Raw genomic sequence first — 22,398 nt, 5'->3', positions numbered from 1 at the left:
AACATTGCCAATTGAATTCCCCCCTAATAATGGTTTATTTACAGGGACTAGAATAGCATCTGGATGTACATGCTGACTCCAGCGTCCAGTGCTTTCCATCTCCCCATGAAGAAATAGCAACACAATCTCCAAGTTCTTCTTTCAAGTTCATATTTTACTATTTCAAGACAACCTCTGTTCCTTCTAAGGTTTAATACTCACCTCCACCTTTTAAGTAATATCTTCTTCAGCAGTTAGCTGTCCACGCACACACCCAGTTCTCGGTTTCGTTTTTTCTCACTAACACCATTCAGTTTGCTGACCACAGGCGTAATTGTGTCTCCTGTGATTCAGGGCGTTTAACTTTTTTCATAATATGGATAAATGTCATTATGCTGGTGATACTTTTTTGTGCCAATCATTTATTTGTTGATGTTGTTACTTTCCGACCCTATTTCTGTCCCATCCCCCTCCTGTGCTGCAGATTCAACATGGGTTCTAATTCCCCTTCACCCTACAACAGAGCCTTTCAAAGTCATTACAGGTCCTTATCCATTACCCCACAACTTCCTATAACAGGGCTAATAACAGGGAAGTACCAAAGTCTATTTCCATCAATGCTACAAACCTCAACTTTCCAGAGAAACAATCTCAGGTTTTACGCCCTCTTTGGTCTGACAAAATCAATATTGGTTGTATCCAGGAAACTCATTTCAAATAGGGTGAGGCCGCCAGACTTGGTAATTATTACTATACTCATGTTTTCTCAGTAATAATCCTGAACAGAAGATAAAGGGAGTGGCTAGAATATGCTCAAGCTATAGACACATATACCTGTCCATATTAAATTATTTGCTAAAATGATTTCCAACCATATCTAACTCTTTTTGATGGAGATTATTCACAATGATCAATGGGGTTTGCCAGGTCCTAAGGCCAAGGACAACACCACTAAAGTTATTAACCCGATACATCCAATGACCGACTACGCTTCTCTCTACTGATGCCGAAAAGGCGATTGATAGGATTGATTGGCATTTCATCATTATCATCATCATTTATTTATAAAGTGCCAGCAAATTCCATAGCGCTTTACAATTGGGAACAAACATTAATAAGACAATACTGGGTAATACATACAGACAGAGAGGTAAGAGAACCCTGCTCGCAAGCTTACAATCTATAGGACAATGAGAGTTAGAAACACAAGGGCATGTGCTATATCATATTGCACAGTGGTCCAGCTAGAAGGAATTTCATCAAAAAGGAACTAGTGTTTGGGTCCTTCCTGTCTGTCTAAAATTCTCTCTTCATATGATAAGCTGTGGGCTACAATCCGAATCAACAGCATCCTCTCTGACCCCTTCACCATCACTAATGGAACAAGACAGTGGTGTCCCCTGTCCCCCCTCATTTTCATATTATGGAGACGCTGGCGAGAGTGATCTGTGCTAATCCAGACATTTCAGGGATTCAGGTGGAGACAAAGAACTTAAACTTTCACCTTTTGAAGACGCTCTATTAGCCGACTTGATGAATCCAGTTGTTACACTCCTTAATTTGCTGTAAGAATTTCATACTTTTAGTGAACTACCAAATTTTAAAAATATATGAAATCTGCGTCGCTCTATAACAACACACCTAATCTTATAATATTGGGTCTACAAAGTGCCTTTGCATTTAAATAGCATTACTCACAAATGAAATATCTGGGCCCCAACGTAACCAGAGATACTAATAATCTCTTTACCACAAGCTTTTCACTCAAACTGGTAGATGCACATTCACACATCTTCAAAATGGCCAGCAAAATATATTTCTTGGATCGGCAGGGTCAATGTAATTAAAATGTATATTTTACCAAAATGACTTTTCCTCATCCAGGCTCTGCTAATTCATATACCTGACAGATTCTACATTCATGCTGCTGTCATCTGGAACGAACAGAAGCCTTGTTCTGACATGACAATCTATAGCCGTAAACATTTATGGGGGCTACATTTGCCTAACATTCTGGCTTCCTATGAAGCTGTTCACCTCAATATGATTATGGAGTGGACACTTCCTGGTCGAGCCAAGCCCTGGGTTATTGTGGAAGAACGCTGTCTCACTAGGCTAATCAGATTACTGCATGGAGTCCATCTCTGCCTCGTTTAACAAATCCTATTATTACCCAGACTCTGACCAAATGCAAAAAGCTGAGACAAAATGAAGACATATCTTCCTTACTATCCCTCCCGACCTCTCTCACACATAACACAAGCTTTCCAACTGGTCAGGCACCTCACATACATAAGAACTGATGTTTAGCCGGTCTGCTTTGTGTCCAACATTAGTAGTAGGGGGATCCATCCATACCAGATAATTAAAGAGTCATCACTATCAGATAAGGAAAGTTGGGCATCTGTTCCGCTCACACACTACGTTAGGAGTACAGATAGAAACAACGCCCTGGGAAGAGTTAATTCCATATGAACTTCTCTGTACCATCCAACAAGTCCCAAAACATCTCCTTGATCTATAAACTTCTGGTACGTGACCTGTGGCCTTCTTGTCCCAGACCTACTCAAGCTTGGGTGTCGCTCCACAATGGGAAATAATCTTCCAGTTCACTCAAGCCTCATTCAGTCATGTGTCCGTGAGTCTCAATATAAGGTGATTACTAGATGGTACAGGTGTGCCAGCGTCCTTAGCCAGATGTTCCCGGAACTTTCAGGCAAATGTGGGTGCAATGATAGCGCCATATGAGATCCCTGGCATATGGTGGAGATGCCCCCCCTCTCCTCATCAGTTAAGAACTGGTTTAAAAGCTTGAACTTTTATATGTCATTAGAGGATGTCACCCTGGCTGTTCTGAATAGGAATGCAGAGATCAGCTGGCTGGCTTTTAAAAGAGTCAGATACATACTAGGGATGTGCACCGGCCACTTTTCGCGTTTTGGGTTCTGATTACCTTCAGGTTTTGGGTTCTAATGGGTTTTGCCAAAACACCCCCCTCAAGGTTTTGGGTTTTGGGTTCTGATTTTTTTTTTAAAAGCATAAAAACTGCTAAAATCCAGATTTTTTTTTTTTTCACTCCTACGCTATTATTAACCTCAATAACATTCATTTCCACTCATTTCCAGTCTATTCTGAACACCTCACAATATTGTTTTTAGGCCAAAAGGTTGCACCGAGGTAGCTGGATGACAAAGCTAAGCGACACAAGTGGGCGGCACAAACACGTGGCCCATCTAGGAGTGGCACTGCAGTGGCAGACAGGATGGCAGTTTGAAAAACTAGGCCCCAAAGAGCACATAATGCCAAGAAAAGAGGTGCAAGATGGAATTGTCCTTGGGCCCTCCCACCCACCCTTATGTTGGGGAAATAGGACAAGCGCACTTTAACAAACCAATCATTTCAGCGACAGGGCCTACAAAACTGTGGCTGAAATGACTGGTTCGTTTGGACCCCCACAAAACTAGCTGGTAAAGAAAAAAAAGAGGTGCAAGATGGAATTGTCCTTGGGCATATTGGCAAGTTTACGTTTCTCCTCAGATGATTTTAATTTCTTTTTTTTTATCATTTTAGTGAACTTTGGCTTTTTGGATTTTACATGCCCTCTACTATGACGTTGGGCATCGGCTTTGGCAGACGACGTTGATGGCATTTCATCGTCTATGTCATGATTAGTGGCAGCAGCTTCAGCATTAGGTGGTTCTTGATCTTTCCCTACTTTATCCTCCAAATTTTTGTTCTCCATTATATGCAGCACAAGAGAGCGTACCTGTCACTCACCGGACTGTTAGTGCCTCTAGTTTGGGACATGGGTCTCTCTCGCTCCTGGCGGCGCCTCTCCTGAGCCGCGGCCGTCCGTCATCTTGACTAAGATTGCGCATGTGCAGAAACCCTGAACTGTTAAAACCTCGCCTCTAGTCTCATTGGTTAATTAATCACCTCTCAGTACTTAAGGCAGCTGTTACCCTATTACCTTTGCCTGTTCTTGGTTCTCATTCCCTTGAGACTCTGAGGTGTTTCCTGCTTCTGCTCGTGTTATCTGTTTGCTCTGGACAAGTCTCCTCTCCACATCAGTAGTAGAACTTCCCCGCTGCAGACTACTCTCGCTACTCCATTTACATGCCTGCATCTGGACAAGTCTCTTCACATCAGTAGTAGAACTTACCCGCTGCAGACTACTCTCGCTCCCTCCGTTACCTGCCTGCATCTGGACAAGTCTCTTCACATCAGTAGTAGAACTTACCCGCTGCAGACTACTCTCGCTACTCCATTTACATGCCTGCATCTGGACAAGTCTCTTCACATCAGTAGTAGAACTTACCCGCTGCAGACTACTCTCACTACTCCGTTACATGCCTGCATCTGGACAAGTCTCTTCACATCAGTAGTAGAACTTACCCGCTGCAGACTACTCTCACTACTCCGTTACATGCCTGCATCTGGACAAGTCTCTTCACATCAGTAGTAGAACTCACTCGCTGCAGACTACTCTCACTACTCCGTTACATGCCTGCATCTGGACAAGTCTCCTCTCCACATCAGTAGTAGAACTTACCCGCTGCCGACTACTCTCACTACTCCGTTACATGCCTGCATCTGGACAAGTCTCTTCACATCAGTAGTAGAACTTACCCGCTGCAGACTACTCTCACTACTCCGTTACATGCCTGCATCTGGACAAGTCTCCTCTCCACATCGGTAGTAGAACTTACCCGCTGCAGACTACTCTCACTACTCCGTTACATGCCTGCATCTGGACAAGTCTCTTCACATCAGTAGTAGAACTCACTCGCTGCAGACTACTCTCACTACTCCGTTACATGCCTGCATCTGGACAAGTCTCTTCACATCAGTAGTAGAACTTACCCGCTGCAGACTACTCTCGCTCCCTCCGTTACCTGCCTGCATCTGGACAAGTCTCTTCACATCAGTAGTAGAACTTACCCGCTGCAGACTACTCTCACTACTCCATTTACATGCCTGCATCTGGACAAGTCTCTTCACATCAGTAGTAGAACTTACCCGCTGCAGACTACTCTCGCTCCCTCCGTTACATTCCTGCATCTGGACAAGTCTCCTCTTCACATCGGTAGTAGAACTTCCCCGCTACAGACTACTCTCACTACTCCATTACATGCCTGCACCTGGACAAGTCTCTCCACATCAGTAGTAGAACTTACCCGCTGCAGACTACTCTCGCTCCCTCCGTTACCTGCCTGCACCTGGACAAGTCTCTTCACATCAGTAGTAGAACTTACCCGCTGCAGACTACTCTCGGTACCTCCGTTACATGCCTGCATCTGGACAAGTCTCCTCTTCACATCAGTAGTAGAACTTACCCGCTGCAGACTACTCTCGGTACCTCCGTTACATGCCTGCACCTGGACAAGTCTCCTCTTCACATCAGTAGTAGAACTTACCCGCTACAGACTACTCTCGGTACCTCCGTTACATGCCTGCTTCTGGACAAGTCTCCTCTTCACATCGGTAGTAGAACTTCCCCGCTGCAGACTACTCTCACTACTCCATTACATGCCTGCACCTGGACAAGTCTCCTCTCCACATCAGTAGTAGAACTTACCCGCTGTAGACTACTCTCGCTACTCCATTTACATGCCTGCTTCTGGACAAGTCTCTTCACATCAGTAGTAGAACTTACCCGCTGCAGACTACTCTCGCTACTCCGTTACATGCCTGCACCTGGACAAGTCACCTCTATACTTCAGTGGTAAAACTTGCCAATTGCAGACCACTCACGTTATCCGGTTACATGCCTGCGCTAGGACAAGTCTTCTCTTCTCATCAGTGATGTAAACTGCCAACTGCGGACCACTCACGCTATTCCGTTACATACCTGCGCTGGACAAGTCTTCTCTACATATCTGTGGTGAAACCTACCAGCTGTAGACCACTCATGTCTCCTTGTGACATAGCTACTACTCAGTATGGTACCTATGAGCTGGACTAAAGTCTACAAGTGCCTCTGTATTATAGCTGCAAGTCGCTGACTCTTCTACTGCATTGTTGATTGGTCTTTGCCTAACGCTATCCAGTTATCAAGTACTGGCCTGCTATATGCTACCTGCGTGCTAAGGCACTTGGACTCTTTCCTCATTGTATTCTGCTTATTAATCTGCTGTACCATCACAGTTCCACGGTGCCAAGACTCAGCATTTATACTATTGACATTCCTTTCCTCTATTCTATTGTATGGTTAATTCACCACACTACCCAGAGGTCCGCACCTCTGGTAAGTGTAGCTACACCTGGTGAATTCTGGGTAAAACTCCTAGTGCCCGTGACAGTACCCCTAAACCACACACACTCGGCAAAGCCTTTAAAAATTATATGTGGCACAGGAGAGTACCACTGGACTGGAGTTATACGGCAGGATCAGTGGACTTATACGGCAGTACCACTGGACTTATATGGCAGTACCACTGGACTGGACTTAAGCAGCACAGGACAGCACCACTGGATTTAAGTGGCTGTACCACTGGACTGGACACAGGACAGCACCACTGGACTGGACTTATATGGCAGTACCACTGGACTGGACTTAAGCAGCACAGTACAACACAGGACAGCACCACTGGAATTATGGCAGCACCACCACTGGACTGAGCAGGACAGCACCCCTGGACTGAGCAGGACCGAGCACAGGACACCACCACTGGAATTATGGCAGCACCACCACTGGAATGAGCAGGACAGCACCACTGGACTGAGCAGGACCGAGCACAGGACACCACCACTGGCCTGAGCAGGACAGAGCACAGGACACCACCACTGGACTGAGCAGGACAGAGCACAGGACACCACCACTGGACTGAGCAGGACAGAGGACAGGACAGCACCACTGGACTGAGCAGGACAGAGCACAGGACAGCACCACTGGACTGAGCAGGACAGAGGACACCACAAAAACACCCTCCCTCTTCCCTCTCCAATGCCCGAGTGAAGATGGCGGCGGGAAGCGGGGAATAATATGAATCCGGATCTTGCGAGATCCGACGGCGGGATGATGACGTTTTGCCACGTTCTGAGTTTTGCGTCGGGCGGGAATCCCCGAACAGTGCTCGGATCCGGGCTCGGATCGGCACTGTTCGGGGGTGTTCGGATTTCAAAAATCCGAATCCGCTCACCCCTTATACATACAGAGATTATTATATATAGATCTAGCTATTCGCATTCTTCCCAGCGCAGCCGGTGGATATCTCATCCTGCTGGATTGCGTCAGGCACCATCCCCAAACTTTGCTACCACTTAATATTCCTTAAATCAGGACTGTCCCAACTAAATCAGTTGGGAGGTATGTTAGGGGGTTAACGAGAGAATGTGTTATCACTTTCCACGAGTAAACACGGGTCACACATTCCAGAAATGTCATCATCTTTATACAAGAGACACATTCAGAAGCAAACACCAAAATGAGACATTGCGGCGTGAGCCAGACGAAAGCTGAAATTGCGTCACGTCAACAGAATCGCTTCATTGTGAACTGCAGTAGGCAAATCTCACTGTAGTGTTATATCTGTGACTGACCCTGGGCTGACGCCCCCCTCTGTGTACACCACGGATACATTCTTACGCGCTCATATGAGATATAACAAGGTGTCCTGACAGAGAGGGAGAGCGGTACAGGACACACATCATCATCATCATCATCATTTATTTATAAAGCGCCACTGATTCCGCAGCGCTGTACAGAGAACTCACTCACATCAGTCCCTGCCCCATTGGAGCTTACAGTCTAAATTCCCTAACATACACACATACAGACAGAGAGGGAGAGACCAGGGCCACCTTAACAACAGTATGGGCCCCCGGGCACAGCAGTGCACCGGGGCCCCTATATATAAATATATAAGTAAAAAAAAAAAGGATATATATATATCCCCCTCTTAACTTACCTTTAAATCGCGATAAGTTGAATCCTCTTCGCTGTGCTCCTCCATGCTGTGCTCGCAGTGAATGTCTGGCGTGATGACGTCATCACGCCCGACATTCACTGCGAGCGCATCACGGAAGAGAGGACCAGGGAGTGAGCCGAATCGTCACCTGACCTGAACGGTCAGGTGACCGCAAAAGGTAAGTTGTTTTTTTGGGGGTTTTTTTCATTTTTTTTTCTTCTTTACAGGATTTTTTTACAGCAGCAGACCTGCCAGGGCCCCCTTTCCCCCTGGGCCCCCGGGCACCTGCCCATCGTGCCCAATGGGAAAGACGGCCCTGGGAGAGACTAGGATCAATTTGATAGCAGCCAATTAACCTACCAGTATGTTTTTCGAGTATGGGTGGAAACCGGAGCACCCGGAGGAAACCCACGCAAACATGGGGAGAACATACAAACTCCACACAGATAAGACCATGGTCGGGAATTGAACTCATGACCCCAGAGCTGTGAGGCAGGAGTGCTAACCACTGAGCCACCGTGCTGCCCATACACACCATCATTTTACAATGGAGGTGTCATCCCAACAAGAATAGTGTGCTGCCTGCAGAGCCCCTGATCAATGGTCGGTTGTCCAGCTGCGTCCCCGAGTACCGGACCCTGGACCCCCGTTCTACTAATTGCAGAGATAATAGGCTGATGGTCTTTGTTCCCGAGTGTGGGGCCCCAGGGTGTGCAGCCAGCTCCAGGCAGACCAAAGAAGTGAAAGATAAAAAGGATCCGGGGGCGTTTGGGCTACTGCACCCCGATTTACCATGTGAGGACCGGAGGAATGCAGCAGGCGCGGGCTGGCAGGTTTCAGCCCGGGGGGGGGGGGGGGGGGGGGGCACAGGCGGCCGCATCCCATGACACGGGATGCGTCCGGTAAAAATCAGGTGATATTGCATCCGGGGGGGTGGCCGGCCGGCCCTAAGAGCGGGTCTAAGCGGCCCGGGGGGGCGATGCCCCCCTGGACAGCAACCAGTGTCGGACTGGGGCCTGAGGGGCCCACCATGAAATGCAATGGTAGGGGCCCATGAACTAGTGTGTGCACCATCCACCAGACGGGGCGTGGTCAGCCTGTGGAATTAAATTGTTGGTTTTTTTTGTACTTCAGTGTAATAATTATACTTACACCCCTGTAGCTCTTCGGTTCAAATCCCCCATTGCCAGCCTCGAGTCATCACGTCGGTCAGGCAGCGGAAGATGTGATAACAGCAGCTCAAGTGGAAGCAGCAGAACATTGATGGCGAATTCAGAATTATACATATAATCAACGGCTGTTGATTAAAAAATTAACGTAATTAAATTAAATAAGTTTTTGTTTAAAAAAATAAATATATATATATAACTTCTAAATTATAAGTGTGCAGAGTGTATTAAGAGTGTGCACAGGGTGAGAGATACAAGTGTGCACAGGGGGCAGTGATATTAGTGTTCACAGGGGGCAGTGATATTAGTGTGCACAGGGGCAGTGATATTAGTGCACAGGGGCAGTGATATTAGTGTGCACAGGGGGCAGTGATATTAGTGTGCACAGGGGCAGTGATATTATTGTGCACATGGGGCAGTGATATTATTGTGCACAAGGGGCAGTGATATTAGTGTGCACAGGGGGCAGTGATATTAGTGTGCACAGGGGTCAGTGATATTAGTGTGCACAGGAGCAGTGATATTATTGTGCACATGGGGCAGTGATATTAGTGTGCACAGGGGCAGTGATATTATTGTGCACATGGGGCAGTGATATTAGTGTACACAGAGGGCAGTGATATTAGTGTGCACAGGAGCAGTGATATTAGTGTACACAGAGGGCAGTGATATTAGTGTGCACAGGAGCAGTGATATTAGTGTACACAGAGGGCAGTGATACTAGTGTGCACAGGAGCAGTGATATTAGTGCACAGGGGCAGTGATATTAGTGTGCACAGGGGGCAGTGATATTAGTGTGCACAGGGGCAGTGATATTAGTGCACAGGGGCAGTGATACTAGTGTGCACAGGAGCAGTGATATTAGTGTGCACAGGGGCAGTGATATTAGTGTGCACAGAGGGCAGTGATATTAGTGCACAGGGGGCAGTGATACTAGTGTGCACAGGAGCAGTGATATTAGTGTGCACAGGAGCAGTGATATTAGTGTGCACAGGGGGCAGTGATACTAGTGTGCACAGGAGCAGTGATATTAGTGTGCACAGGGGGCAGTGATACTAGTGTGCACAGGAGCAGTGATATTAGTGTGCACAGGGAGCAGTGATACTAGTGTGCACAGGAGCAGTGATATTAGTGTGCACAGAGGGCAGTGATACTAGTGTGCACAGGAGCAGTGATATTAGTGCACAGAGGGCAGTGATATTAGTGCACAGGAGCAGTGATATTAGTGTGCACAGAGGGCAGTGATATTAGTGTGCACAGGGGGCAGTGATACTAGTGTGCACAGGGAACATTTGCAGCTGGGTAGAGAAAGTTCCAAGTCTCCAACTTCAGCCGCCAGCACGTTCCTGGCCCCGAGGATGCCGGGAGTTGTAGTTTATTTGGGTACTCGAGGAATGCCGGGAGCTGTAGTCCAGTCACGCTCTGGGTGTATGTGAATGACGGTTGGGAGCGAGGACTGTGAACTACGATTCCCGGCAGGCCCTGCGGCAGCCCCACCTGCAAGTCCAGACATACCTGCCCGTGTGATGGAATGTGCGGGGAGGAGACGGGAGAGACGGAGATTGTCCGGGAGTAACAAAGAGACAGTCCGGGGACAGGAAGAGAGGAAGGAGAGAGCTTCTGCCGTGTGTGGGTGATACTCTGCAGTGAAGTGAAAAGTAAGTGATGCTCTGTAGTGTTATGTAATGGGGGGGGTGATACTTTGCAGAGTGATGTAATAAGTATGTGATACTTTGCAGAGTGATGTAATAAGGGGGATGATGCTCTGCAGAATGATGTAATAAGGGGTGGGGGTGATACTCTGCTGAGTGATGTAATAAGGGGGTGATAGTCTGCAGCAAAGTTCCAAGTAAGTGTTCTAAGTAAGTGATGTTCTGCAGGGTAATGTAATAAGTGGATAATATTCTGCAGAGTAAGGTTATAATTGATAGTCTGCAGAGTGTTGTAATAAGAAAATGAGCGATACACTGCAGGTTACAAAGGAGTGATACTCTGCAGTGTAATGCAATAAAGCAATAAGATAAATGTGGTCCTGTAACAGTAAGACAGATATTCTAAATGTCACCGTCAGAAGAGGGGTTAAAGAAGACAGACTGGGCATGTATTGGGCTCTTGCGGCTGGTGGTATCAGTGGCACATGGCATGCTGTTAGAGGGCAGGGGAGGGGGGGGGGTGGAAAGTATTTGGATGGACAACAGATAAGGAGGTGTCAGAACACTTGAGTGGCGAGGCAGTGACAGGACAAACCAGAGCTCATGTGGGGGGAAGGCAATGCCCTTCAGTCCATTTATAGAATGAGCTGATCACACCTCCAGTGACAGCCATAAGCCAATAGCAGACAAAATGTAGAAGCGGGGTACGCTGTGTGAAAGCCCCCATTATTAGTGTTCAGTGAGTGTCACTGCTTCCGTCCTACCAAGAGGAGTGATGATCTGCAGGGGGAGCAGAGGTGTGACCTGCAAGGGAGGGGGAGTGATGATCTACAGAGGGGTGATCTGCGGAAGGGGGGAGTGATGATCTGCACAGGGGTGATCTGCGGAAGGGGGGAGTGATGATCTGCACAGGGGTGATCTGCGGAAGGGGGGAGTGATGATCTGCACAGGGGTGATCTGCGGAAGGGGGGAGTGATGATCTGCACAGGGGTGATCTGCGGAAGGGGGGAGTGATGATCTGCACAGGGGTGATCTGCGGAAGGGGGGAGTGATGATCTGCACAGGGGTGATCTGCGGAAGGGGGGAGTGATGATCTGCGGAAGGGGGGGAGTGATGATCTGCACAGGGGTGATCTGCGGAAGGGGGGAGTGATGATCTGCGGAAGGGGGGAGTGATCTGCACAGAGGTGATCTGCGGAAGGGGGGAGTGATCTGCACAGAGGTGATCTGCGGAAGGGGGGAGTGATGATCTGCACAGAGGTGATCTGCGGAAGGGGGGAGTGATGATCTGCACAGAGGTGATCTGCGGAAGGGGGGAGTGATGATCTGCACAGAGGTGATCTGCGGAAGGGGGGAGTGATGATCTGCACAGGGGTGATCTGCCGAATGGGGGACTGATGATCTGCACAGGGGTGATCTGCGGAAGGGGGGAGTGATCTGCACAGAGGTGATCTGCGGAGGAGGGGGGGGGGGAGTGATGGTTTGCAGAGGGGTGACCTGCGGAGGAGTGATGATCTGCAGGGGAGTAGAGGAGTGACTGGAGGGGGGACAGGACAGTGTGATCTCAGATGATAATTTGCCCTGATGTATGAGAAGAAGCAGAAGACTTGCAGTGAATGCTGGGGCTTGTAGTTCACCAGTTAGGTGAATTGGCTACTTCTGGGTCAAGGAATGAGGCTTGTAGCAATTGGTTGGACGGACTGCGGATACAGAGGAGATATGGCTGACATATAATGCAAAGGTTTAGGGGATAATATATGGCTTGGCAGCTGATGGGTTAATTACAAGTGTCAGCTGAGTTTAAGGGTGAGAAATTCTTCAGGGCTGAGGACAGGTTCCAAGGGAAACGCTCTGCGAGGCTGGAACAATGAAATGTAGAGAATGTATCTCTGTAAATGGTCAGTATATAGTGGCGGCTGTTATCTTCTGTGTAAGTAGAGTGAAGTCCATCAATGGACGCAGTGAAACACTGCCCCCAAGTAGACATATTACTGTGAAAATCTGAAATTGCCAAGGAAAGCAATTTGGAAAATTATCTCACAAACTCATTTTCCCCAATGTTACATTATCACAGTCTTATGGTGAAGATTAGGTCTGAGCTGGGTCCCGTATAGAATACCAATTATTAGGCCTGTGCCGTATAGAACACACATTATTAGCTGGTCCCATATAGAATACCCATCATTAGGCCTGTGCCGTATACAACACACATTATTGCGTGGTGAGCAGATCTGGGTGTGGAGCCGTCAGATGTGTGCCAGGCCCTGGCATGGTTCCTGGAGTATCCGCCATTAGAGAAGCTGCTTCCTGTATACAGGACAAAGCAGAGCACCGCTAGTTACCTCATGTAAACGCCCCTGATAATCAGTGATGTAAAAGTTGCCATACATTGGCAGAACTGTGATGTGTGACATGGTATTTGCTGTGCAGGTGATTGCTTGCTATTGTTCTCTGTTATCAGCCTCTGTCTGCCTAGAAACTAATTGCAGCATCCCGTAATGAGCTTCCTGACACAGTGTGTCAGACACTGATCTGACTGCTGTTGACCTGTTACATGGGCTCCGCCCTGTGATGTGACCCTACAGACACATCAGATAATGTCTTATATGGGACGTATATAATGATTCTCATGTATCCAGTTCTACATCTAGAAAAGTGTTTCTATGTAACTTATTGTGCTAAAAGGAATGTTACTCTGTGTCCCTGTGTATAGATCCTGTAATGTAGATATCACAGTGTTACATCGGCAGGAAGGGAGCCGGTGTACAGTAAAGGATTGTATCTATGGGGCTGAACCCAGAGTATCTGCTGTAATACAGCACCAGGGACACAGCACAGCTAGAGCAGGGCCTAGAGAGGCCCAAGGACATAGTGTACCTGTGGGGGCGGCGGTGTGTGTGCGCCAGTGGTGGAGGAGGTGTGTGTGCGCCAGTGGTGGAGGCTGTGTGTGTGCGCCAGTGGTGGAGGCTGTGTGTGTGCGCCTGTGGGGGCGGCGGTGTGTGCGCGCCTGTGGGGGCGGCGGTGTGGGGGCGCCTGTGGGGGCGGCGGTGTGGGGGCGGCGGTGTGTGTGCGCCTGTGGGGGCGGTGCGTGCGCGCCAGTGGGGGCGGCGGTGTGTGCGCCCCTGTGGGGGCGGCGGTTGTGGTTGGAGGCTGTGTGTGCGCCAGTGGTGGAGGCTGTGTGTGTGCGCCTGTGGGGGCGGCGGTGTGGGGGCGGCGGTGTGTGTGCGCCTGTGGGGGCGGCGGTGTGTGTGCGCCTGTGGGGGCGGCGGTGTGTGTGCGCCTGTGGGGGCGGCGGTGTGGGGGCAGCGGTGTGTGTGCGCCTGTGGGGGCGGCGGTGTGTGTGTGTGCGCCTGTGGGGGCGGTGTGTGCGCGCCAGTGGGGGCGGCGGTTGTGGTTGGAGGCTGTGTGTGTGCGCCAGTGGTGGAGGCTGTGTGTGTGTGCGCCAGTGGTGGAGGCTGTGTGTGTGCGCCAGTGGTGGAGGCTGTGTGTGTACGCCAGTGGGGGCGGCGGTTGTGGTTGGAGGCTGTGTGTGTGCGCCAGTGGTGGAGGCTGTGTGTGCGCGCCAGTGGGGGCGGCGGTTGTGGTTGGAGGCTGTGTGTGTGCGCCAGTGTTGGAGGCTGTGTGTGTGCGCCAGTGGTGGAGGCTGTGTGTGTGCGCCAGTGGTGGAGGCTGTGTGTGTGCGCCAGTGTTGGAGGCTGTGTGTGTGCGCCAGTGTTGGAGGCTGTGTGTGTGTGCGCCAGTGGTGGAGGCTGTGTGTGTGTGCGCCAGTGGTGGAGGCGGTTGTGGTTGGAGGCTGTGTGTGTGCGCCTGTGGGGGCGGCGGTGTGGGGGCAGCGGTGTGGGGGCGCCTGTGGGGGCGGCGGTGTGTGTGTGTGCGCCTGTGGGGGCGGTGTGTGCGCGCCAGTGGGGGCGGCGGTTGTGGTTGGAGGCTGTGTGTGTGCGCCAGTGTTGGAGGCTGTGTGTGTGCGCCAGTGGTGGAGGCTGTGTGTGTGCGCGCCAGTGGTGGAGGCTGTGTGTGTGCGCGCCAGTGGTGGAGGCTGTGTGTGTGCGCCAGTGGTGGAGGCTGTGTGTGTGCGCCAGTGGTGGAGGCTGTGTGTGTGCGCCAGTGGTGGAGGCTGTGTGTGTGCGCCAGTGGTGGAGGCTGTGTGTGTGCGCCAGTGGTGGAGGCTGTGTGTGTGCGCCAGTGTTGGAGGCTGTGTGTGTGTGCGCCAGTGGTGGAGGCTGTGTGTGTGCGCCAGTGTTGGAGGCTGTGTGTGTGTGCGCCAGTGTTGGAGGCTGTGTGTGTGTGCGCCAGTGTTGGAGGCTGTGTGTGTGTGCGCCAGTGTTGGAGGCTGTGTGTGTGTGCGCCAGTGTTGGAGGCTGTGTGTGTGCGCCAGTGTTGGAGGCTGTGTGTGTGCGCCAGTGTTGGAGGCTGTGTGTGTGCGCCAGTGTTGGAGGCTGTGTGTGTGCGCCAGTGTTGGAGGCTATGTGTGTGCGCCAGTGTTGGAGGCTATGTGTGTGCGCCAGTGTTGGAGGCTGTGTGTGTGTGCGCCAGTGTTGGAGGCTGTGTGTGTGTGCGCCAGTGTTGGAGGCTGTGTGTGTGTGCGCCAGTGGTGGAGGCTGTGTGTGTGTGCGCCAGTGGTGGAGGCTGTGTGTGTGCGCCAGTGGTGGAGGCTGTGTGTGTGTGCGCCAGTGGTGGAGGCTGTGTGTGTGTGCGCCAGTGGTGGAGGCTGTGTGTGTGTGCGCCAGTGGTGGAGGCTGTGTGTGTGTGCGCCAGTGGTGGAGGCTGTGTGTGTGCGCCAGTGGTGGAGGCTGTGTGTGTGTGCGCCAGTGTTGGAGGCTGTGTGTGTGTGCGCCAGTGGTGGAGGCTGTGTGTGTGTGCGCCAGTGGAGGAGGCTGTGTGTGTGTGCGCCAGTGGAGGAGGCTGTGTGTGTGTGCGCCAGTGTTGGAGGCTGTGTGTGTGTGCGCCAGTGTTGGAGGCTGTGTGTGTGTGCGCCAGTGTTGGAGGCTGTGTGTGTGCGCCAGTGTTGGAGGCTGTGTGTGTGCGCCAGTGGTGGAGGCTGTGTGTGTGCGCCAGTGGTGGAGGCTGTGTGTGTGCGCCAGTGGTGGAGGCTGTGTGTGTGCGCCAGTGTTGGAAGCTGTGTGTGTGTGCGCCAGTGGTGGAGGCTGTGTGTGTGTGCGCCAGTGGTGGAGGCTGTGTGTGTGTGCGCCAGTGGTGGAGGCTGTGTGTGTGTGCGCCAGTGTTGGAGGCTGTGTGTGTGCGCCAGTGTTGGAGGCTGTGTGTGTGCGCCAGTGTTGGAGGCTGTGTGTGTGTGCGCCAGTGTTGGAGGCTGTGTGTGTGTGCGCCAGTGGTGGAGGCTGTGTGTGTGTGCGCCAGTGGTGGAGGCTGTGTGTGTGCGCCAGTGGTGGAGGCTGTGTGTGTGTGCGCCAGTGTTGGAGGCTGTGTGTGTGTGCGCCAGTGTTGGAGGCTGTGTGTGTGTGCGCCAGTGTTGGAGGCTGTGTGTGTGTGCGCCAGTGTTGGAGGCTGTGTGTGTGTGCGCCAGTGTTGGAGGCTGTGTGTGTGTGCGCCAGTGTTGGAGGCTGTGTGTGTGTGCGCCAGTGTTGGAGGCTGTGTGTGTGTGCGCCAGTGTTGGAGGCTGTGTGTGTGTGCGCCAGTGTTGGAGGCTGTGTGTGTGTGCGCCAGTGTTGGAGGCTGTGTGTGTGTGCGCCAGTGTTGGAGGCTGTGTGTGTGTGCGCCAGTGTTGGAGGCTGTGTGTGTGTGCGCCAGTGTTGGAGGCTGTGTGTGTGTGCGCCAGTGGTGGAGGCGGTGTGTGTGCGCCTGTGTATGCGGCGGTGTGTGTGCGCCTGTGGGGGCGGCGGTGTGTGTGCGCCTGTGTATGCGGCGGTGTGTGCACGCCTGTGGGGGCGGCGGTGTGTGCGCGCCTGTGGGGGCGGCGGTTGTGGTTGGCGGCGGTGTGTGTGCGCCTATGGGGGCGGCAGTGTGTGTGTGCGCCTGTGGGGGCGGCGGTTGTGGTTGGCGGCGGTGTGTGTACGCCTGTGGGGGCGGCGGTTGTGGTTGGCGGCGGTGTGTGTGCGCCTGTGGGGGCGGCGGTTGTGGTTGGCGGCGGTGTGTGTGCGCCTGTGGGGGCGGCGGTTGTGGTTGGCGGCGGTGTGTGTGCGCCTGTGGGGGCGGCGGTTGTGGTTGGCGGCGGTGTGTGTGCGCCTGTGGGGGCGGCGGTTGTGGTTGGCGGCGGTGTGGGGGCGGCGGTTGTGGTTGGCGGCGGTGTGTGTGCGCCTGTGGGGGCGGCGGTTGTGGTTGGCGGCGGTGTGTGTGCGCCTGTGGGGGCGGCGGTTGTGGTTGGCGGCGGTGTGTGTGCGCCTGTGGGGGCGGCGGTTGTGGTTGGCGGCGGTGTGTGTGCGCCTGTGGGGGCGGCGGTTGTGGTTGGCGGCGGTGTGTGTGCTCCTGTGGGGGCGGCGGTGTGTGTGCGCCTGTGGGGGCGGCGGTTGTGGTTGGCGGCGGTGTGTGTGCTCCTGTGGGGGCGGCGGTGTGTGTGCTCCTGTGGGGGCGGCGGTGTGTGTGCTCCTGTGGGGGCGGTGTGTGTGCGCCTGTCGGGCCGGCGGTGTGTGTGCGCCTGTCGGGCCGGCGGTGTGTGTGCGCCTGTCGGGCCGGCGGTGTGTGTGCGCCTGTCGGGCCGGCGGTGTGTGTGCGCCTGTCGGGCCGGTGGTGTGTGTGCGCCTGTGGGGGCGGCTGTGTGTGTGTGCGCCTGTCGGGGCGGCGGTTGTGGTTGGCGGCGGTGTGTGTGCGCCTGTGGGGGCGGCGGTGTGTGTGCGCCTGTCGGGCCAGCGGTGTGTGTGCGCCTGTGGGGGCGGCGGTGTGTGTGCGCCTGTGGGGGCGGCGGTTGTGGTTGGCGGCGGTGTGTGTGCGCCTGTGGGGGCGGCGGTTGTGGTTGGCGGCGGTGTGTGTGCTCCTGTGGGGGCGGCGGTGTGTGTGTGCCTGTCGGGCCGGTGGTGTGTGTGCGCCTGTGGGGGCGGCTGTGTGTGTGTGCGCCTGTCGGGGCGGCGGTTGTGGTTGGCGGCGGTGTGTGTGCGCCTGTGGGGGCGGCGGTGTGTGTGCGCCTGTGGGGGCGGCTGTGTGTGTGTGCGCCTGTCGGGGCGGCGGTTGTGGTTGGCGGCGGTGTGTGTGCGCCTGTGGGGGCGGCGGTGTGTGTGCGCCTGTCGGGCCAGCGGTGTGTGTGCGCCTGTGGGGGCGGCTGTGTGTGTGTGCGCCTGTCGGGGCGGCGGTTGTGGTTGGCGGCGGTGTGTGTGCTCCTGTGGGGGCGGCGGTTGTGGTTGGCGGCGGTGTGTGTGCGCCTGTGGGGGCGGCGGTTGTGGTTGGCGGCGGTGTGTGTGCGCCTGTGGGGGCGGCGGTTGTGGTTGGCGGCGGTGTGTGTGCGCCTGTGGGGGCGGCGGTTGTGGTTGGCGGCGGTGTGTGTGCTCCTGTGGGGGCGGCGGTGTGTGTGCGCCTGTGGGGGCGGCGGTTGTGGTTGGCGGCGGTGTGTGTGCTCCTGTGGGGGCGGCGGTGTGTGTGCTCCTGTGGGGGCGGCGGTGTGTGTGCTCCTGTGGGGGCGGTGTGTGTGCGCCTGTCGGGCCGGCGGTGTGTGTGCGCCTGTCGGGCCGGCGGTGTGTGTGCGCCTGTCGGGCCGGCGGTGTGTGTGCGCCTGTCGGGCCGGCGGTGTGTGTGCGCCTGTCGGGCCGGTGGTGTGTGTGCGCCTGTGGGGGCGGCTGTGTGTGTGTGCGCCTGTGGGGGCGGCGGTTGTGGTTGGCGGCGGTGTGTGTGCGCCTGTGGGGGCGGCGGTGTGTGTGCGCCTGTCGGGCCAGCGGTGTGTGTGCGCCTGTGGGGGCGGCGGTGTGTGTGCGCCTGTGGGGGCGGCGGTTGTGGTTGGCGGCGGTGTGTGTGCGCCTGTGGGGGCGGCGGTTGTGGTTGGCGGCGGTGTGTGTGCTCCTGTGGGGGCGGCGGTGTGTGTGTGCCTGTCGGGCCGGTGGTGTGTGTGCGCCTGTGGGGGCGGCTGTGTGTGTGTGCGCCTGTCGGGGCGGCGGTTGTGGTTGGCGGCGGTGTGTGTGCGCCTGTGGGGGCGGCGGTGTGTGTGCGCCTGTGGGGGCGGCTGTGTGTGTGTGCGCCTGTCGGGGCGGCGGTTGTGGTTGGCGGCGGTGTGTGTGCTCCTGTGGGGGCGGCGGTGTGTGTGTGCCTGTCGGGCCGGCGGTGTGTGTGCGCCTGTCGGGCCGGTGGTGTGTGTGCGCCTGTGGGGGCGGCTGTGTGTGTGTGCGCCTGTCGGGGCGGCGGTTGTGGTTGGCGGCGGTGTGTGTGCGCCTGTGGGGGCGGCGGTGTGTGTGCGCCTGTCGGGCCAGCGGTGTGTGTGCGCCTGTGGGGGCGGCTGTGTGTGTGTGCGCCTGTCGGGGCGGCGGTTGTGGTTGGCGGCGGTGTGTGTGCTCCTGTGGGGGCGGCGGTGTGTGTGCGCCTGTGGGGGCGGCTGTGTATGCGGCGGTGTGTGTGCGCCTGTGGGGGCGGCAGTGTGTGTGTGCACCAGTGGGCACTTAGGATGAAGTTACTTGTGGCCTGGAAATTTGAATACATAATGTACAATTTGAATTGTAATCATCCTGTCTTAGTTCTACTTATGTGTAAATCCAAGGTGCTCCCATTCCTGGGAGATATTATTGTGTGTAATGCCATGTTCCTGGCAGATTGGCCACTAGGTGGCATTGTTGTGGATGATTTGTTCTCTTCCTGACTAAATATGAAGCGATGGTGCCCTTAGTGCGGGATAGTATATACCATATATATACTATTAATGACATAATTACTGCTTATTGCAGGATAAAGGCTGGCGGCTGTGTGAGAGATGTGCGGCTGTCCCTTAGGACAAGGTCTATCTGATTTATTAGGAGCTCACAGGATGCAGACGTCTTCCATATCATTCAGGACACAATGTTAAATATTAGCAATTTTCATGTCGCCTTGTTTGTATTATTCAGTTGACTGTAGGTTACAGATCAGGTACATCCCCTGTGTCACATGATTACATACAACAGCCTATGTATGTGATATAGGCCCTGGTTTAATATCCTGCAATCCTGGTGAGTCTCATGGAAGAGTGTGAGCGTTGTCTGAGAGGAACAACACGCGTGTAGAATGTCGCTCCTGAGGGGGGCACCGCGCACGTAGAATGTCTCTTGTACACAGACTGGTCTGACACTTGTCTATAGATGTTGTGGCTTATTGCAGACTCCATTTAATGACACATAATCTGCCTGGAATTAGTACTGTAAGAGCAGCAAATTGCTGATGGCTTTTACTAATAAGCCTCAGTCTTTGAAGTGTAGTGAAAGGAATGAGTGACTATTATATCATTGTTACACCCGTCACATGATCACAATCAGATTAACAGATTCCCCATCATATCATTGATACTATTTAATCTGTAGTCACCCACATACGGTGATCACATGGTAAGATGTCTGGATTGTATGAACGTCGCAGCGTGTAAAGGTACATACAACATGAGCGAGGCCGGTGCCCGGGATCAGCGCACCCCAGTGCTTGCTCTGAATCCCGCTGTGGCTGGATCACTTATAAACAACTTACTATATAAATATATTTAAATTATTAGCGCAATGCGCCAATTTATATCATTGCAAATATACTGATTTTGATACTGTGTTATGTTTGTGTATTAGAAATGTACTAATTTCTGATGCAAATGAAACATAATAGAATATAGGAATGGCACTCAAATACTCATGTACGGAAATTTGAGTTTTGAGCGCCGTTCCTATATTCTATTTTGTTTCATTTGGTACTATACTTGTATCTCTTGCACCTATTATATAGGTTGCTGCTGGAGAACTTAGTCCCTTTTTTTTTTTTTGCGCTGTATACCACTGAATTTATATATCATTTCTGGTGCAGTCGCCATGGTGGAGGAAGTGTGTTTGTGTACGAAAGGAAATCCTGGCGATGGCAGCCGAATACCCCTACATCTATTGCGCGGTCTGTGAGTGTCTGGTGGCAGGTGACACCAGTAGGAGTGGTCAGTAACAGACTGTGTGACAGGATGGACCGCCTATTCCACCCTGTCTGTTGTTGCTGGGAACTGGCTGGGCTTTCTTTGTCACCATTCCCTTACGTTATCCCAAATGCACCCTCTTGTCGCAGTAGGAGGGGCTTACACGTGCTGCCACCACTGGACTCCTATACTGGCATCCAGTACCAGGTTTCTTCTGGGTAACTGACACTGCGAGTATACCCCGTTACTGGTGTACCTGGGCTTGTACGCCTGACCTCTTATTATGGATCAGGGAAGCTGTGGATGGATCCCCGGACCAGAGCTGCAGGGTAGCGGGCAGAGCAGTGGTACTGGAGAGCTGGATCCAAACCTCAAACAAGCCACTTCCCCCACATCACAATATAGTGTACTACCAGTAGTCTGTGTACAGAGTATTCTCCCAGGCGTTATGTACCATAGTGTGACACAAAACAAAAGCAGGGTTCTGAGTGATTGCTGGGGTTACAGCATCTATTTTGTGTGCACCAGTTTTGATATAATACATAGTAATATATGGTGCGGATGTTGTTATACATGTGTCGTGTGGTACTGAGAGGAAGGAAGATTGTCTATGTCAGTAACCTCCTATACCGGGACCTCCACTGCTGGTTTGGGGGGTGTCTGGGACCAGGACTTTGCGACACATGAGAGTGTAGGAACTGTGAATGGATCATCATTACCATTTATTTATAAAGCGCCACTAATTCCGCAGCGCTGTACAGAGAACATTAGTCCCTCCCCTATTGGGGCTTACAGTCTAAATTCCCTAATATACATACCCCAGAACTCATGACCCCAGTGCTGTAAGGCAGAAGTGCTAACCACCTAGCCACCGTGCATATCTGCGCCATGTCGGAGAATCTGTCACTGAGCGCTAGTCCTGGCGTCAATGTCTGAATCTGTATGGAGGGCTGGGTACCCCGAGAGGCAGCGTGTGGTGGTAACGTGGGCACCACATGCGTTCGACTTAGGAACATGATCTCACTCCACTGGGAAATGTCACAATTAAATTGTAATTGTTCACCAGGCCATTGTCTGACATCACTTATTCACTTGTCATCGGTTATGATCATGTTGCGTCATCTGCTGAATTTAGTTTGAGAGGTGCCCGGGGTGGGTACCAGAAGTTTATTACCCATAGTACTCTACTGACATTAATATAAGAATAAGTCATAGAAACAGCTCTTAGTGCTGTCGCTAAGGACACTCCTGCCATATTCATTGTAAGTAATTATCATCTGAGCCATTAATATTCCCATCAGCCAGCAGAGGTGACTTGCCTGACAGGTCTATTTCTGGTGACAACACAGCTTTAACCCCGCAATCTCGCTGCCTATGTGTCATCTCCATTGTTCCCCACATCCAATCTCTATACATTTCCTGTTACATCTAAGAAACGCACGTATCTCACACAGACACTGCAAACTCTGTAATTCATCATCTCCCGCATTGACTATTGCAGTTCCCTCCTTACTGGTCTTCCCCCTACAGTCTATCTTGTGTGCCGACATTAGATTTATCTTCCATGTAACATGTTCTACTGCTGATCTCTCAGTCTCTACATTGGCCGTCTGTACTTAAAGCTCACCTCTCGTGCAGCTTATCAAATTCCTGAACTACCCTCTTACCCCCCCTCTTTGATTACCGCCT

At 52.7% G+C, this 22,398-nt stretch overlaps 2 protein-coding genes across 4 annotated transcripts in view; one reads left to right on the top strand and one right to left on the bottom strand.

Annotated features, from left to right (window-relative positions):
* POLR1G (RNA polymerase I subunit G) overlaps positions 1-22,398 on the bottom strand; it is a 71,976-nt gene that overhangs the window by 10,775 nt on the left and 38,803 nt on the right. Inside the window, exon 1 of one of the 3 annotated variants that reach the window (XM_075186162.1) lies at positions 10,574-10,650. The exons of the other annotated variants lie outside the window; for them this stretch is intronic. The gene's annotated coding sequence lies outside the window, so the exon portion shown is untranslated. Of the gene's footprint in view, positions 1-10,573; positions 10,651-22,398 lie in introns of those variants that run through there. 3 annotated transcript variants of the gene reach the window in all.
* PPP1R13L (protein phosphatase 1 regulatory subunit 13 like) overlaps positions 10,599-22,398 on the top strand; it is a 39,082-nt gene continuing 27,282 nt past the window's right edge. Inside the window, exon 1 of the mRNA XM_075186155.1 lies at positions 10,599-10,716. The gene's annotated coding sequence lies outside the window, so the exon portion shown is untranslated. The remainder of the gene's footprint in view (positions 10,717-22,398) is intronic.

This window comes from Mixophyes fleayi, chromosome 9 (genome assembly GCF_038048845.1).
Source record: "Mixophyes fleayi isolate aMixFle1 chromosome 9, aMixFle1.hap1, whole genome shotgun sequence".
Lineage (NCBI taxonomy): Eukaryota > Metazoa > Chordata > Amphibia > Anura > Limnodynastidae > Mixophyes > Mixophyes fleayi.
Note: the sequence above shows the minus strand (reverse complement) of the source record. Positions and strands in the feature narration are given on the sequence as shown.